Raw genomic sequence first — 18,187 nt, forward strand, 5'->3', positions numbered from 1 at the left:
AAATCAATGAAATAGAAACCAAAAGAACAATAGAACAAATCAACAAAACTAGGAGCTGGTTCTCTGAAAGAATTAATAAGATTGATAAACCCCTAGCCAGACTTATCAAAAAGAAAAGAGAAATGACCAAAATTAATAAAACCATGAGTGAAAGAAGAGAGATCACAACCAACACCAAAGAAGTACAAACAATTATAAGAACATATTATGAACAACTATACACCAGCAAATTTGACAATCTGGAAGAAATGGATGCATTCCTAGAGACATATAAACTACCACAACTGAACCTGGAAGAAATAGAAAACCTGAACAGACCCATAACCATTAAGGAGATGGAAGCGGTCATCAAATACCTGGCAACAAAAAATACCCAGGGCCAGACAGCTTCCCAGGGGAATTTTACCAAACATTTAAAGAAGAATTAATACCTGTACTGAAAATGTTCCAAAAAAAATAGTAATGGAAGGAAAACTTCCAAACTCATTTTATGAGGCCAGCATTATCTCGATCCCAAAACCAGACAAGACCCCATCAAAAAGGAGAATTACAGGTCAATATCCTTGATGAACATGGATGCAAAAATTCTCACCAAAATACTAGCCAATAGTATCCAACAGTACATTAAAAGGATTATTCTCCACAACCAAGTGGGATTTATTCCAGGGCAGCAAGGTTGGCTCAACATCCGCAAATCAATCAATGTGATACAATACATTAATAAAAGAAAGAATAAGAACCATATGATACTCTCAATAGATGCTGAAAAAGCACCTGACAAAGTACAGCATCCCTTCCTGATCAAAACTCTTCACAGGGTACATACCTCAATATCATCAAAGACATCTATGAGAAACCCACAGCAAATATCATTCTCAGTGGGGAAAAACTGAGAGCTTTTCCCCTAAGGTCAGGAACACAGCAGGGCTGTCCACTATCACCACTGCTATTCAACATCCTACTAGAAGCCCTAGCCTCAGCAATCAGGCAACAAATGGAAATAAAAGGCATCCAAATTGCAAAGAAGAAGTCAAAATCGCTCTCTCTGCAGATGGTATGATACTTTATGTGGAAAACCCAAAAGACTCCACTCCAAAACTGCTAGAACTTATACAGGAATTCAGTAAAGTATCAGGATATAAAATCTATGCACAGAAATCAGTTGCATTTTTATACACCAACAGCAAGACAGAAGAAGGAGAAATCAAGGAGTCAATCCCATTTACAACTGCACCCAAAACCATAAGATACCTAGGAATAAACCTAACTGAAGAGGCAAAGAATCTGTACTCAGAAAATGTTAACATACTCACGAAAGAAACTGAGGAAGACATAAAGAATTGGAAAAATGTTCCATGCTCATGGATTGGAAGAACAAATATTGTGAAAATGTCTTTGGTACTTAAAGCAATCTACAAATATAACACAATCCCTATCAAAACACCCTCAGGGTTTTTTTTCAGAGAAATAGAACAAGTATTCCTAAAATTTATATGGAACCAGAAAAGACTTCGAATAGCCAGAGGAATGTTGAAAAAGAAAACCAAAGTGGGTTGCATCACAATTCCAGACTTCAAGCTCTATTACAAAGCTGTCATCATCAAGACAGCATGGTACTGGCACAAAAACAGACACATAGATCAATGGAACAGAATAGAGAGCCCAGAAATAGACCCTCATCTCTATGGTCAACTAATCTTTGACAAAGCAGGAAACAATGTCCAATGGAAAAAAGACAGTCTCTTCAACAAATGGTGTTGGGAAAATTGGACAGCCACATGCAGAAAAATGAAACTAGACCATTTCCTTATACCACACACACAAATAGAGTCAAAACGGATGAAGGACCTCAATGTGAGAAAGAAATCCTTCAAAATCCTTGAGGAGAACACAGGCAGCAACCTCTTTGACCTCAGCCCCAGCAAATTCTTCCTAGAAACATCACCAAAGGCAAAGGAAGCAAGGGCAAAAATGAACTATTGGGACTTTATCAAGATCAAAAACTTCTGCACAGCAAAGGAAAAATTCAACAAAACCAAAGACAACTGACAGAGTGGGAGAGGATATTTGCAAACAATGTATCAGATAAAGGGCTAGTATCCAAAATCTGTAAAGAACTTATGAAACTCAACACCCAAAGAACAAATAATCCAATCAAGAAATGGGCAGAGGACATGAACAGACATTTCTGCAAAGACGACAACCAGATGGCCAACAGACACATGAAAAATTGCTCCACATTACTCGGCATCAGGGAAATACAAATCAAAATCACAGTGAGATACCACCTCACACCAGTCAGAATGGCTAAAATTAACAAGTCAGGAAACGAAAGATGCTGGCAATGACACAGAGAAAGGGGAACCCTCCTAAACTCTTGGTGGGAATGCAAGCTGGTGTGGCAACTCTGGAAAACAGTATGGAGGTTCCTCAAAAAGTTGAAAATAGAGCTACCTTATGATCCAGCAATCACACTACTGGATATTTATCCTAAAGATACAGATGTAGTGATCTGAAGGGGCATGTGCACCCAAATGTTTATAGCAGCAATGTCCATAATAGCCAAACTATGGAAAGAACCTAAATGCCCATCAACAGATGAATGGATAAAGATGTGGTATGTATAGATATACATATATATATACATATATATATATATGTATATATATATATACATACACACATACACACACACACACACAATGGAATACTATGCAGCCGTCAAACACCCTGAAATACTGCTGTTTTGCAACGATGTAGATGGAACTAGAGGGTATTATTCTAAGTGAAATAAGTCAATCAGAGAAAGACGATATCATATATCTCTGATATGAGGAATTTGAGTGGCACGACAAGGGTTCGTGGGGGATAGGGAGGGAAAAAATGAAATAAGATGGGACTGGGGAGGGAGACAAACCATAGAGACTCTTAATCTCAGGAAACAAAGTGAGGGTCCTGGGGGATTGGGGGGAAGGATAGGGTGGCTGGGTTATGGACATCAGGGAGGGTATATGCTATGGTGAGTGCTGTGAATTGTGTAAGAACCATGATTCACAGACCTGTACCCCTGAAGTAAATAATACATTATGTGTTAATATAAAAAGATGCTGAGCAACTTAAAAAAAAATCTTAAAAAAAAAAAAAAAAGCTGTGAGAACATTCCTTAATCACCCAGCCAGTATTTAATGAGTGCCTATGATATGTTCAGGACCAATGTCTATAAGTGCTTCCAAACTTACTGAACAAAATATAGTAAGAACAAGATGATAACTTTCTCAGGCTATAAGTAGTATAGATTTCCAGAGAAGGTCCTTAATTTATTTATCCTTGCCTTAAGGTGATGTGACTTTTTTTGTTCATGCCTCTGGCAGCTAAATAAAATGTGAGGATGCCTTTCCCCCCCACCACACCGTCCACTTTACCCCCCAAATCCCAAAACACACAAACACATGAACAATGAGAGACTATGGACTCTGAAAAACAATCTGAAGGGTTTGAAGAGGTGGTGGGGGGTGGGAGGTTGGGGGAAACAGGTGGTGGGTATTAGAGAGGGCACAGATTGCATGGAGCACTGGGTGTGGTACAAAAACAATGAATACTGTTATGCTGAAAATAAATTTAAAAAATGATTTAAAAAAAAACAAACACACACACACACACACACCCCACAGGCATACATAAATGAAAGAAAGCTCTTTTTACTTGGTTCCCTCAATGTTACTTAGGAGCCCCAAAGCACTAAGTATAGGGCGTGTGTCAGGCCACAGTTCTGGCACTTTCCTTAGGACTAGGTCTGGCCACTACTGGGTCTTCTGTTGGATCCTTCAAACAGAAGATTTATGTTACTGCAGCCCGTCACTCTGTGCCGCTCGCTTCAGCACTATGGTGTCCATCCTGAATGCAGTGTCATCAAATTGAGCCTGGTGAGTGAACTCCTTGGGAATGTGCCAGGGAAGGTGTCAAAAAAGCCATAACTTGAATATAAGTTAGGTCCAAACACAAAGCTCTAGCCAAAAACTAACTTCTAAAATACGCTCTGGAAAGGAGTAAGCGTGTAAGTCCCTGAAAGCCTATCTTAAATACTAGATTAACAGAAGTGGTTGCTACTGTGGTCCTGCTTTGTATCATATTCTAAGCCTCTAAGCAGATTTCTAAGATGTTTTATATCTCAAGTTATGATTTAAAATGAACCCTAGCCCTGAAGTAATGCAAATATCTATATCATTAAAAAATGATACTCTTTAAGAAGCCTTATGCATATATATAATATTTTTCTAATTTTAATGCAGATGCAATTAATAAATGCTAATTCATTAAAAACCATAAGAATTCATTAAAAAATAATGGAGTTCCTAATAGTATTTGTCATTATTTGTCCTTTTTGTCCTTATAAGAAAGACCTCTTTCTTACAAGGAGTCCATGAAAATTGGACTTTGAACAGAGGTCTTTGTCCTGGTAATATTGAGAATCAGTGACTTGGACTTTAAACTGATAACAGGATCATATGATACCAGTTCAAGTGGCAAACAGAATAAACTCTACTACTCACACAAAGAAGTAAAAGCTGGAAATATAGTAAATATGATTTTGGCCGGTGTGAACGTTGCGTAAAGAATGCTATGGTATGGTCTTTGGAAGTGACTGGCTGGTTCCATCCTCGGGCACATAGATCGCACGCAGTGTGCGGCTCCTCGCCTGCAGGGCAGTGTCAGGATGGCTCTTCACGAGGTCACACTTAGGGTCCAATGTTCTCGGTGGAGAGCAGGGAGAACGATACTGTTAAGTGAAAGGCTGATGTCTGAGATTCTCATGAACCTGAGTAGAGCCGTGTGGTAGGACCTCGTCTGTGAGTAGCAACCTGGGTCAAACGTCATCACACAAGTTGAGCTTCTCCACAGACATCATCTAGTGTTGCCTGGGAGCATGCAAGATGTTCAGTAAGGTCACTTCCTTTCCTTCTTAGATTGTCCCCTAGAACTAATAGTATCACATTACATTCAGAGCTTTAGTTACTACTTTAAGATTATAATTAAGGAAAGAGAATATAATCTAAGAATGCTGATAATGACTGTAGTTTTGAATCACTACAGTCATGTGACAGTCTGAAGGCACATATCAGTGCTTCATCTGTTACCCTGTCCTGCAGGTGGAGAAGAGGAACAGGTGTTTCTCCTGGCCCTTCTGAGTTTGACTCTGGGTGCATGTCTGGCTTCACCTAACCAACCCTATTTATGACCGGGAGCACTGAACTTCGCTTTGCAGTAATTCTTCCAGTACTGCAAGTTTACCTTGTAGGAAAATGGAGAGTAGCTTCTGACCAATTGGCTGAAAGAAAACTAGGTGAAGAAGTGATCTAGATCACCACTAAGAATATAAAACTGTTAAACCTGATATACTAAACTCATTTCTCAGTCATGTCATGCCTTACCTAAATGACACAGCTGCACTCATGATGCATGAATTAAGCTAAGCTCTGCAAAATTCTGAAGCCAGTTCCTTAAGCCACTGTTGTTAAATAAAGGTGGGGTGGGGGTATGAATAACCCGGTAGCAATGGCAAAGTATGGTCTTTGGTTTGTTACAGCTGGACTAGTCTTTAGATCCTGTAGCTGAAACTAGGAATCTGAGCTTGAATCACAACGTGAAACCAAAACTAAATGTTCAGTCCTAAACTCACTGCGATCAGAAAATCATGATCCAATCCTCCTTGTATGCTAAGCCAGTTATCACATAGACTCCGACCTCACACTGACTTATAGAATGCTTTCTTTTTTATAAAGGCTTTCTCGTTTCCCCCCTTCTCCCTAGTACAGAGAATTCTTCAGATTTCTTCCTTTTAAAAACTAACCCTTTCTACATACTACATACAGATTTCTTCCTTTTAAAAACTAACCCTTTCCTGAGTGTCCGTCTCAAGTACACTTGTTGTATAAAGGCCATTAAACCACCTAATGTTACTCTACCAGGCTCTTGGGTTTCCATGCTATAGTTATCTCCATCACTGTACTTTCCCATTCTGCCTTATTTACAAGTCTGTGCCCATGCCAGATGGACTCTTGAAGGCGGGAACATGGCCCCAGCACTTCTGTGCTTTCTAAAAGGAGACGGGTACTAAGCCATTGTTATTCATCTTTGCATCCCACTTCTACGTGCATAGCATAATGAAAGGCCTCAGTGAATGTTAATTGATTTAAATAATTTAACTCTACATGTTTGAAAGAAATTTCTTTAGAAGCATACCTCAGAGATACTGCAGGTTCAACTCCAGACCACTATTAAAACAAATATCACAATAAAGCAAGTGCAAAGAATGTTTTGGTTTCCCTGTACATGTGAGTTATGTTGATAGTATACTATAGTTTACTAAGTATGCAACTGCTTTCTGCCTAAAAAAACCCAATGTACATAACTTAAATAAAAAAATACTTTGTTAAAAACTGCTAGCCACCATCTGAGCTTTCAGCGAGTTGTAATCACTGAGCACAGATCACCATAACCAAAAATTATGATGAGTTCAAAATATTGTGAGAATTACCAAATGTGAAAGAGACATGATGTGAGCAAATGCTGTTGGGAAAACGGCGCAGATAGACTAGCTCAACACAGGGTTGCTCAAGCCTGCAATTCGTAAACAATGCAGCATCTACAAAGTGCAGCAAAGCGAAGAACCATCAAACAAGGCACACGCGTGCACTTACAGAAAGAGCAACAGAGTACATATGACTGTGAGTTACAGCCAAGCATCTAGAACTTTCCAGAGTAAATTACCCACCTATCTCTGTTTCGTTTGAGGTTTCCTTCTTTCTTTCTCTCTTTTTTTTTTTTTTTTGAGATTATTTTAGTTTCAAGCATAGGAGAGGTGCAAAGGGGTGGGCGGAGGGAGGTACAAAGAAGCAGACTCCCTGCTGAGCAGAGACCCTCATGCAGGGCCCTATCCGAAGACCTTGGGATCACCCCTGAGCCAAAATCAAGATCTGGATGCTCAACTGACTGAGCGGCCAAGCTCGCCTTTCATCTCTGTGTCTATGGAGCCTGCCACACTTCCGGTCCCCTTTACTCTTTCCTGGGGTCTTACTGTGATTTTACACAACAGAAAGGAATTGCTTTTCCACATTTTACAAAGTGCATTGCTGTAGAACTGTATGTAAGCAAGTCAAATATCCTGCCTGGGGAAGCACGTGGCCTTGATGACAATGCAGGAGGGACAAACTGCACTGCCGTTCCGGAACTCACATCTTTTGACTGTGGTGGCTTCAGGGGTCTCACTGCTGTATCGCACCGCCTTTCAGATTTCATGGTCTGTGCTACATCAGATGAACCATGTATTAATGAACAATTTATTGTATAAACCCATTCTTCAAAAGACTTGTCTTAAAGGGGAGAGGGTGCAAAGAACACTCCCAAACACAGACAGTACTGTAACCCGGTTCAAGAGCAGCGTAACAATTAATGTTGTGAGCTCTAACCCAAATATGCCACTTTCAGAAATCTAAAAGAAATGATTAAAATTGCCAACCAAAATTTACATATAAAATTTTTATGGTAGTCTTGTTATAATTAGAAGAATTGAAAATAACCTACATGTACAATGATATGAAATTTGTTATAGGTCTATGTCCTGGAATATTAGGGAACTATTAAATAATAGTGGTAGATAGCCTCTAAATGGCCCCCAGTAATCTCTGCCTCCTGAAATTCCCTCCTATGCCTTGTTTAATTCTCTATCTCTTAGGGCTAATGAGTCACTTCTAACCATAGAGCACAGCAAAAGTGATGAGATGTCATTTCCAAGATTAAATTTCAAAGAGACCTGGCTTCTGTCTTTCACTTCTTCTCTTACTCTGGTAGAGGTCAGCTTCTGTGTTGTGAGAAGCCCTACAGAGAGGCCCATGAGTCAAGAAAATGAGGGAATCCTCTGTACGGCAGTGACAGTGCGTGTAAAACTGGATTGTTCCCAAGATAAGCCTTCAGATAAGATCACAGCCCCAGCTGACACCTGTGAGAGGCCCTGAAGGAGAGGCACTCGGTTAAGTTGCACCCAAATCGCAGATCCACAGAGACTGTGAAATTAATGTCCGTAATATTCAGCCAACTAGTTTTAGGGTAGTTCATAACAAATAGATGATAACCTTCTGGGGTCCCTGGATAGTTCAGTCAGTGAAGTGTCTGACTCCTGATTTCCACTCAAGTCATGATTTCAGGGTTGTGAGACTGAGCACCATGTTGGGCTCTGCACTGGGTGTGGAACCTGCTTAAGATTCTCTCTCTTGTTCTCCCCCTAACCCACCCTGCCTCAGATAAATACTTTTTAAAAGAATACTTAGGATGCCCTTCAACGGATGAATGGATAAAGAAGGTGTGGTCCATATATACGATGGAGTATGATGCCTCCATCAGAAAGGATGAACACCCAACTTTTGTATCAACATGGTCTGGACTGGAGGAGATTATGCTGAGTGAAATAAGTCAAGCAGAGAAAGTCAATTATCATATGGTTTCGCTTACTTGTGGAGCATAAAGAATAATATGGAGGACATGGGGAGATGGAGAGGAAAAATTAGTTGGGGAAATTGGAGGGGGAGACAAACCATGAGAGACTGTGGACTCTGAGAAACAAACTGAGGGTTTTGGAGGGGGGGGAGGGGGGTGGGGTGAGCCTGGTGGTGGGTATTGTAGAGGGGATGTATTGCACCACTGGGTGTGGTGCATAAACAATGAATTTTAGAACACTGAAAAAATAAAATAAAATTCGGGAAAAAAAGCCAAATAGTAAACAGAGGTTTAAAAGAAAAAAAAAAAAGAATACTTAGTAACATGAAAATATACTCATATGTTAAGCTTTTATACTACTAGTCAAATGGGTTATTTATGACAAAACAAAAAACTTTGACTTTCAATAACAAAAATGCTGTTTAAAAACATGTGCTTTGTACTCACATGTTTGTTATTTGAACTAGTAATTTCCTACAACATTTCTATTCACTGAAAATATTTTCAAAACTGTTATAAAGCCTATCTTGTAATATCATATAATTTTTAAGTACAATTATTAGCTAAAAAAAGATACCAAACATGGAAAATATTACAATCTGCCTCCTAAAATATGATAGAAAAGTTTACAAAGATTAGAAGATTTATCCAAATCTTCAGAACTGATTTTTAAAAGCAGAAAAACATACATGTATGATTCTAGTTTTTAAAATTTATATGATTTAAAAAGAATAGAGCTAAATACAGGAAAACATAAACATAGTTGATCTTTGGATGGTGGGATTATACATAATTTACATTTCCTCTTTATGCTTTTCTCTCCCAAATTTTTTCAAATACACATTATTTTTTATCAGAAATATGTCTTTTTAAAAAAATCAAACTTCTAATTTGATGAAATATGTTTTAGTTTCTTCAAACCCAGATTTAATGCTAATATGAGATTCACTACTTTGTGAAGAAAGAACAGCACTGGACCCACCAATCCAAGTGCTAGTACTTGGATTAGCAAGTAAAAATACTCAATGGGACTATAATACATCTAAGTTAAAAAAAAAAAAAAGCCATCAAACTAAGTCAAATGAGAGTGTTAAACTAATGCAGAATTGGTCAGAACCAAGCACAAGTTTGTGAGGAGATATGGTGGATGCCTCCCATGGCAGTGGTTCCAAAACATCAAGATTTACAAATTGGAATACTAAAAAGCTGAACAACTCCTGTATTTCCCATAAATTCAGTATTTATCATCTGTGGTTTACCTAAATATTCCAGAATCTTACATTCTACCCTACCTATATAAACTTTGGTGTCTGCCTGTTCTATGTGGAGTGTAAAGTTTGCCTTTTATTAATCCTAACACTGTATGTACAGGAGGAAGGGAAAAGTTGTTTGAGATTTGAGGGTTTGGTAAAATTATTTTTTTTGTGTGTGAAACTATTTCTCATTTCTTTAGTGCAGACTGTTAGTTCATCCAAGATCCTGACCAAGTTTCTTAAAAAAAAAAAAAAAAAAAAAGACACCTTGAGACTTTCAGGGAAAATGACAGAGTAGGAGGATCCTAAACTCACCTCATCCTATGGATACACCTAAATAACCCATACCTCAGTAAGAGTAATTCAAAAAATGACCCAAAGATTGGCAGAATAGACTCCTCACAGCTACACATAGAGAAGAGGCTACATCAAAAATGGTCAAAAGGGTGGAGAGATGGGGTCAGGAACCAAACTGACCCACAAAATTGTCCACAGGAGAAAGGGACACCACTCCAGGCATGGAGAGAGAAGAGGAAAAGACCCCCACCCCAGGCATGGGGGACCCACCTGGGGAGAAAAATCCTCACAATATTTGGCTTTGAAAACTAGAGGGGCTTACAATCAGTGAGGCTTAATACGTGGAACTTTCAAAATCAGCTGGCTTGGGTCTGTGAAACCCAGAAGGATATAGGACTCTGAGTCCTTAACCTTAAAGAGACAGCACAAGTAAGAGCCTTTACATACAGCACAGAAGCTGCAGTTTGAAAAATCCCTCAGGTATATAGGAAGGAGATTTATTTACTAATCTCAGAACACATACTGGAGGGGCAGGGATCTTTAAGAGACTTCTCTAGGAACAGAGAGCTGGCAGGCACCATTTTCCTCCCTTATCCCCGATACACAGCCACCTGTGGGAACCAACATGAGCATTCTCTAACCTAGCTTGATAATAGCATGCTCCAATCTTGCTTTCTTCTGCAGTCCCATTCTCTTCAGCCCATCCTCCACAGGAGTTCTGCAAAGGGGCTCAGGTCTCCTCCCACAGCAGACCAGTGTAAACCTTGCTAACACCACCCACCCCACTCCTGCATACACACATGGACCTGCCCCACCCAACCTGCCCTGAGCAGGAGTCCATCTAAAGCAGAGTCCAAGCATGGCACTGTGCAAGCAGCTCCAACAGGAGCCAGTGCCACTGCAAGGAGACTTCTGTCCTGGCAAGAAGAGAAGATAACCACACACATCAGTCCAAGTGGGGCATCAGCAAGGCTGGGGCAGATAGCTGGTCTGACTACAGGCCCCATCTACCAACAAAAGCCCTGCAGTTTGGCTGCAGTAGCAGCCCTGACAAATGCCTGATTTGACCCAACTCAAGTTCAAGGTGGCCCCATACTGGGCCACTGATAACAGAGGGACCAAGCCCTGCCCACAACAGGCAAGGAGAGCTTGCAGATGACTGCACTGAAGTGGAGGCAAATGTGGCTCAGCCACAATAGTAGGTTGCATGCTACACACACAGGAGACACCCCAGGTTCAGGCAAACAGGGAACACTGCCCTGCAGGACACTATAGGACCTCTTCCCCATAATGCCACTACTTTGATGATCAGGAGACATAGCTCACTTTCCTAACACACAGAAACAGACCCAGAAAGTTAGAAAAAAATGAGGAAACAGAGGAATATGTCTCAGATGAAAGAAGACAAAATCACACCAAGACAGCTAAGTGAAATGGAAATAAGTAATATGCCTGACATTCTCTATCTATTAAAGTAATGGTCATAAAGATACTCACTGGACTTGAGAAAAGAGAGGAAGATTTCAGTGAGATCTACAACAGAAAGTATAAAAAAGAATGAATCAGAGATGAAGAACTCATTAACAGAAATTTAAAATATGCTAGTAGGAATAAATAGTAGACTAGAGGAAGCAGAAGAATGATCAGTGACCTGGAGGATGGAGTAATGGAAAGCAATCAAGCTGAACAGGAAAGAGAAAGAAGACGAAAAGTAAGAATAGATTAAAGGAATTTAGCAACACCATCAAGTGCAACAACGTTTGCATCATAGGGATTCCAGAAGGAGAAGAGAGAAAGGGGGCAGAAAATTTATTTGAAGAAATAATAGCTGAAGACTTCCTGAATCAGGGGAAGGAGACAGAAATCCAGATCCAGGAGGCACAGAGAGCCTCCAACAAAATCAACCCAAGGGGGTCTACACCAAGATACATAGTAATTAAAATGGCAAAAAGTAGTGATAAAGAGAGAATTTTAAAAGCAACAAGAGAAAAGAAAACAGTTACATATAAAGGCAACCCTATAAGGCTATCTGTTGATTTTTCAGCAGAAACTCTGCAGGCCTGAAGGGAGGGAACATGATATATTCAAAGTGCTAAGAGAAAGAAAAAAAAAAAAAAACCCAGCAGCCAAGAGTACTCTATTCAACAAGGCTATCATTCAGAATAGAAGGAGTTTCCCAGACAAACAAGTTAAAGGAATTCACGACCACAAACCAGCCCTACAAGAAATGTTAATGGTGATTCTGAGTGGAAAGGAAAGGCTATAAGTAGGACTAAGAAAGGTAGGAAGAAGAAAAGCAATAAAATTAAGTATATCTATAAAAAATTAGTTAAGGTAATCACAAAAGGTTGTAAAGTATGACACCATTTAGCTAAAATGTTGTAGGTGGGGGAAGAACTAAAGAATGGGTTCAAACTTAAGCAACCATCAACTTAGTATAGGTTGCTGTAAGCATAAGATGTCATACATAAACTGAATGGTAACCACAAATCAAAAACCAATCATAAATATGCAAAACATAAAGAGAAAGGAATCTGTGTATCACTAAAGAACGCCAACTAATCATGATAGAAGAGAACAAAAGAACTACACACACAACCATAAAACAAGTAAAATGGCAATAAGTACATACTTATAATTACTTTGAATATAAATAAACTAACTGTTCTAATCAAAAGACATGGGGTGACAGATGGTAAAAAACCAAGACCCATCCATATGCTGCTTACTGGAGACTCATTTCAGATCTAAAGACACATGCAGAGTGAAAGTGAAGGTCTGGGAAAGAATTTATCACGAAAATGGATATGAAAGAAAGCCTGGCTAGCAATACTTCTTAAGTCCAAACAGACTTTAAAACCAAGACTGTAATTAGAGACCAAGGAGGACACTATATAATCATAAGGAGAATAATCCAACATGAAGATTTAACAACTAAGTGTCCATGCGTCCAACACTGGAGCACCCAAATAGATAAAGCAGCTATTGCCAAACATAAAGTCATCAGTAACAGAATAGTAACAGAATAATCACAGGGGATTTTAACACCCCACTTAAATCAATGGATAGGTCATCCAAACAGAAAATCAACAGGGAAACAGTGACTTTGAATGACACATCGGACCAGATGAATCTGACAGATTCAGAACATTCCACCCTAAAACAGAATACATATTCTTATCAAATGCACATGGGACATTCTCCAAAATAAGTGATACATTAGGCCATAAAACATGTCTTAACAAATTCAAAAGGATCAAAGTCATACCATGCATCTTTTCTGACCACAATGCTATGAAATTAGAAATCAACCACAAAAAAAATCTGGACAGAGCACAAGTAGATGGAAGTTAGATAACATGCCACTGAACAATTAATAGGTCAACCAAGAAATTAAAGAGAAAATTTAAAAAAAATCATGAAGACAAGCGAGAATGAAAATACAACAGTCCAAAATCTTTGAGATACAGCACAAGCTGTTTTAAGAGGTAAGTTTATAGCAACACTGGCTTACCCCAAGAAGCAAGAGAAATGAGCAACAGGACTTTATACCTTAAGGAGCTAGGAAAAGAAGAACAAACAAAACCCAAAACCAGTAGAAGGAAGGAAATCATAAAGATTAGAACAGAAATAAATGAAATAGAAACTAAAAACCAAACCAAAACAAAAACCCCCCAATAGAACAGATCAATGAAACCCAGAGCTGTTTCTTCAAAAGGAATAATAGAATTGATAAACCTTCAGCCAAACTCACAAAATAGAGAATGAGAGAAGACTCAAACAAAGTCAGAAATGAAAGAGGAATTGCAGGGGTGGTTCAATAATCACAAATCAATCAACATCAATAAGAGAAAGAGTAAAACCATATGATTATTTCAATAGATACAGAAAAAGCATTTGACAAAAGACAACATCCATTCATGATAAAAACTTAATAAAATAAGTTTAGAGAGAACATACCTCAACATATTAAATAATATATATGAAAACCCACAGCTACCATTATACTCAATGGTGAAAAACTGAGAACTTTTACTCTAAGGTCAGGAACAAGACAAGGATGTCCACTCACCACTTTTATTCAACATATTACTGGAATTCCTAGCCACAGCAATCAGAGAAGAGAAAGAATTAAAAGGCATCTAAATTGGTAAGGAAGAAGTAAACTTTAACTATTTGCAGTTGACACGATAGTGCACAAAACAAACAAACAAACAAACAAAAACCTAAAATGGGCACCTGTGTATCTCGGTTAAGCGTCTGCCTCCAGATCAGATCATGATCTCAGGGTCCTGGGGTCAAGCCCCATATCAGGATCTCTGATCAGCAGGGAGTTTGCTTCTCCCTCTTCCTCTGGTCCTCCCCCAGCTTGTGTACTCTCTCTCTCTCTCTCTCAAATAAATAAATTAATTAATTTAAATAAGAAAAAAACTCTAAAGTCTCCACCAAAAAACTGTTAGAACTGAAAAATGAATTCAGTGGGGTTGCAGGATATGGAATCAACATACAGAGAAATCCACTGCATTTCTATACACTAATAACGAAGTAGTAGCAGCAAGAGAAATTAAGAAAGCAATCCCATTTACAATTCCATCAAAAATAATAAAATACCTAGGAATAAACTTAACCAAAGAGGTAAAGACCTGTACTCTGAAAACTATAAAACACTAGTGAAAGAAATTGAAGATGATACAAAGGGAAAGACATTTCATGCTCATGGACTAGAAGAACAAATAATGTAAAAATGTCTATACTACCCACACAACAATCTACAGATTTAATGTAATTCTCATCAAAATACCAACAGCATTTTTCACAGAGCCAGAATGATCCTAAAATTTCTATGGAATCACAAAAGTCTCTAAATAAGAACAGCAATATTGAAAATGAAGAACAAAACTTGAGGTATCACAATCCCAGATTTCAAGGTATTCTACAAAGCTGTAGTAATCAAGACAGTATGGTTTTGGCACAAAAACAGACACAAAGATCACAGAACAGAATAGAAAACCCAGAAATAAACCCAGAAGTAAGGTCAATTAACCTTTGACAAAGGAGGCAAGAATATCCAGAGAAAAAGTCTCCTCAAAGATGGGTACTGGGAACACTGGACAAATACATGCGAAAAAATGAAATTGGACCACTTTCTTATACCACACACAAAAATAAACTCAAAACAGATTAAGGATCTAAATGTGAGACCTGAAACCATAAAAATCTTAGAAAAGAGCACAGGCAGTAATTTGTAACTTGTCTGACGTTGGCCATAACAACATCACTAATCATCAGGTAAGTGCAAATCAAAACTACAATGAGCCACCAGTTCACTCCTGTCAGAATGGTTATAAATTAAAAACACAAGAAACAACAAGTGTTGGCTAGGATGTGGGGTAAAAGGACGCCCTGCGCACTGTTGGTGGGAACGCAAACAGTTTAGCCACTGTGGAGGCTCCTCAGTGTGCAGTTTCCTCAAAAAATTAAAAATAGAACTATCATATGATCCAGTAATCTCACTACTGGTATTTACCCAAAGAATACTAAAACACTAATTTATAAAGATATATGCATTCCCATGTCCATTGCAGCATTATTTATAATTAGCTAAATTGTGGAATCAACCTAAGTGTCCATCAATGGATGATGGACAAAGGAGATGTGGTGTATATATGGACAACGGAGTGTCATCCCTCCATAAAAGGAATGGAATCTCGCCATTTGGGTGTTACCATCCAACATGGATGTAGAAAGTATAATGCTGAGATAAAGCATTTATCGAATGGCAAATAACATATGATTTCACATATATGTAGTATTTAAGAAACAAAACAAAGAAAAAAAGAGACAGAAACCCAGACTTTTAAATTATAGAGAATTAACGGTTATCAGAGGTGAGGTAGGAGGGATGGGTGAAATAGGAAAGGGTATTAAGAGCACATATATCATGATGAGCTCGGAGTAACACATAACCACTGGTAAGGGAAAACAAAACATTATAGAAATGCAGCAGCTATTCTGCTGTTATTACTGTAAGATCATTACTGAATTGATAATTAGGTAAGAAGAAGGAAGACAAAATTGAAAAGGAAGGAGAAGCTGTCATTTGAGCTGAGTGTCTTAGAAAACCCATGCTCCCATGTTCTGAACAGTTTTCACAATCCCATTCATAAAAGTCTAACCCACAAGAAACACATGAGATTCCCCCAACCTCAAAATCTTGCACAAAAGTTGAAGCCATATACTGCAAAACAATCCTGAAAATGTAAATCCTTGTGTAATTCTATTACAATATGAATGCATCTCTTCCCACTGGAATGGATGGTACATTTGTCTCTCTCTCTCACATGCCTATGAGTTCATGGAGGTAGAGACTCTGCCTTATTCAAGCCTGAACTTTAATAAGTGGTTTCTAATCAAAGTTGATCTCACACACCTAAATCTTGGTCATTTTAATGGATCAAATTATCTTAACTGACATTTTTCTGAATCATTAAATTTTACTTACCTCAAATGCCACTATGGAATTTGAAAGTCAGAGTTTGCCATCTCAAAATATGCCACAACGATAATAAGGGTTGTTTTAAGCCAAAGGCAATTAGCTCTTTGTACCCCTTTTTTGTCAAAAAGCAGTTCCCTTTGCAAAGCTGTCTCCACCTCCTTTACTGGAAGGAGAACCACTCCAGATACAATTCTTATCACCTGAGATCTTTTATCTGCTTAACAAACCTTATGAAATGTATTTATTATACATTTCCATATATATGGTCACTTTCTATAACTTACCTCCAACCCAGGAGCCCCAAACCCCTTTTCCTTTGTCTAGCCTCTTTCCCACAATTTATCACCCTTTCTTAAGATGATATATAAGTCTCCCATTCTGTTCCCCTGAAGCACATTTCTTTGTGATGCCCATGCATACATGGGCCATTGTTGTCATTTTTTTTCTGCCTGTTAATCTATCATCATTTTGATTTGCAGACCCAGCCAAAAGGGTAGAGGAAGAGCTTTTCGCATCCCCTACAGATTCAAGATTAGTCTTTCTGTTACATAGTGAAACCAAATACTTAGAGCAACTAGGAGGCATAAATAATAAATTGTCTATTAAGTGCTATGCACTGAATTAAATTCCAGACAGTAGTATACGTACTTCTGAATACTGAAAAGAACACTTATTCTTATGTGGAGACATGGGAAAACACAGTGTTCAATCCATTCAGACTCTAGGTCAAAAGATCATGAATTCAGAAAGTTTTGCTCCTTAAAGTCTCATCATTATTTCTGGATTCATATACCACATTCCTAGGGAGTCATTTATAGAGTTCCTGTTTTCTGTAGCTGATGGTGCACTATTTCAGGGTGTGGTTGGGGGGTTGTGGATGAGGTGGGGGTAGAGCTGCATTTAACTTAAACATTTTTAGAGCCCCCTTTTTACCTATTGGATTTAATTTCTCACTAACCCCAGGAAATTTCTTCTCCATTAAGTTATTCTCCTTTCATGCACACACCCATGCTCATTTTCTTCCCCTAGCTTCCCTTGCGTTGAAACACACCACTTCTCTTTTATCTGCACCCAGCACTCCTTCCCTCTCCCCTGCTTAAATTAAATCTCTACTATCTCCACGTCTAGAGAAGTCCCATCTCCTTTGTGCAGACTTCTGGAACTCCTCCAACCCTTACTCAGAATTCTCTTTTTCAACTGATGTCCATTTTATTGGTTTAATTTTTTAAACATTTTTAAAAATGTATTTTCAGCATAACAGTATTCATTGTTTTTGTACCCCACCCAGTGCTCCATGCAATCCGTGCCCTCTCCAATACCCACCACCTGGTTCCCCCAACTTCCCACCCCCCCAACCTCTTCAAACCCTTCAGGTTGTTTTTCAGAGTCCATAGTCTCTCATTGTTCACCTCCCCTTCCAATTTCCCCCAAATGCCTTCTCCTAACTCCCCATGTCCTCCATGCTATTTGTTATGCTCCACAAATAAGTGAAACCATATGATAATTGACTCTCTCTGCTTGACTTATTGGTTTAATTTTTAAGTGCTGTCTCCCCAAATGAAATTAAATATTCCTCAAAGGCAGTAGTCATTTCTCCTTTTGTTAATTTGCACAGAATAGTTCTTATATCAAGGCCCTTAATAAATGCTAA

The 18,187-nt window shown here is 38.6% G+C and overlaps 1 protein-coding gene across 7 annotated transcripts in view; it reads right to left on the bottom strand.

Moving 5' to 3' along the window:
* The window catches only part of CUNH2orf88 (chromosome unknown C2orf88 homolog), a 60,774-nt gene that overhangs the window by 15,668 nt on the left and 26,919 nt on the right, over positions 1-18,187 (bottom strand). Inside the window, exon 1 of one of the 7 annotated variants that reach the window (XM_032860238.1) lies at positions 4,551-4,569. The exons of 4 other annotated variants lie outside the window; for them this stretch is intronic. The gene's annotated coding sequence lies outside the window, so the exon portion shown is untranslated. Of the gene's footprint in view, positions 1-3,271; positions 3,283-4,550; positions 4,570-6,019; positions 6,095-18,187 lie in introns of those variants that run through there. 2 more of the 7 variants (XM_032860237.1, XR_004382977.1) reach the window with 2 other exon arrangements.

The sequence above is a fragment of the Lontra canadensis genome, unplaced genomic scaffold (genome assembly GCF_010015895.1).
Source record: "Lontra canadensis isolate GAN:19392208 unplaced genomic scaffold, GSC_riverotter_1.0 scaffold18, whole genome shotgun sequence".
NCBI classification, from domain to species: Eukaryota; Metazoa; Chordata; class Mammalia; order Carnivora; family Mustelidae; genus Lontra; species Lontra canadensis.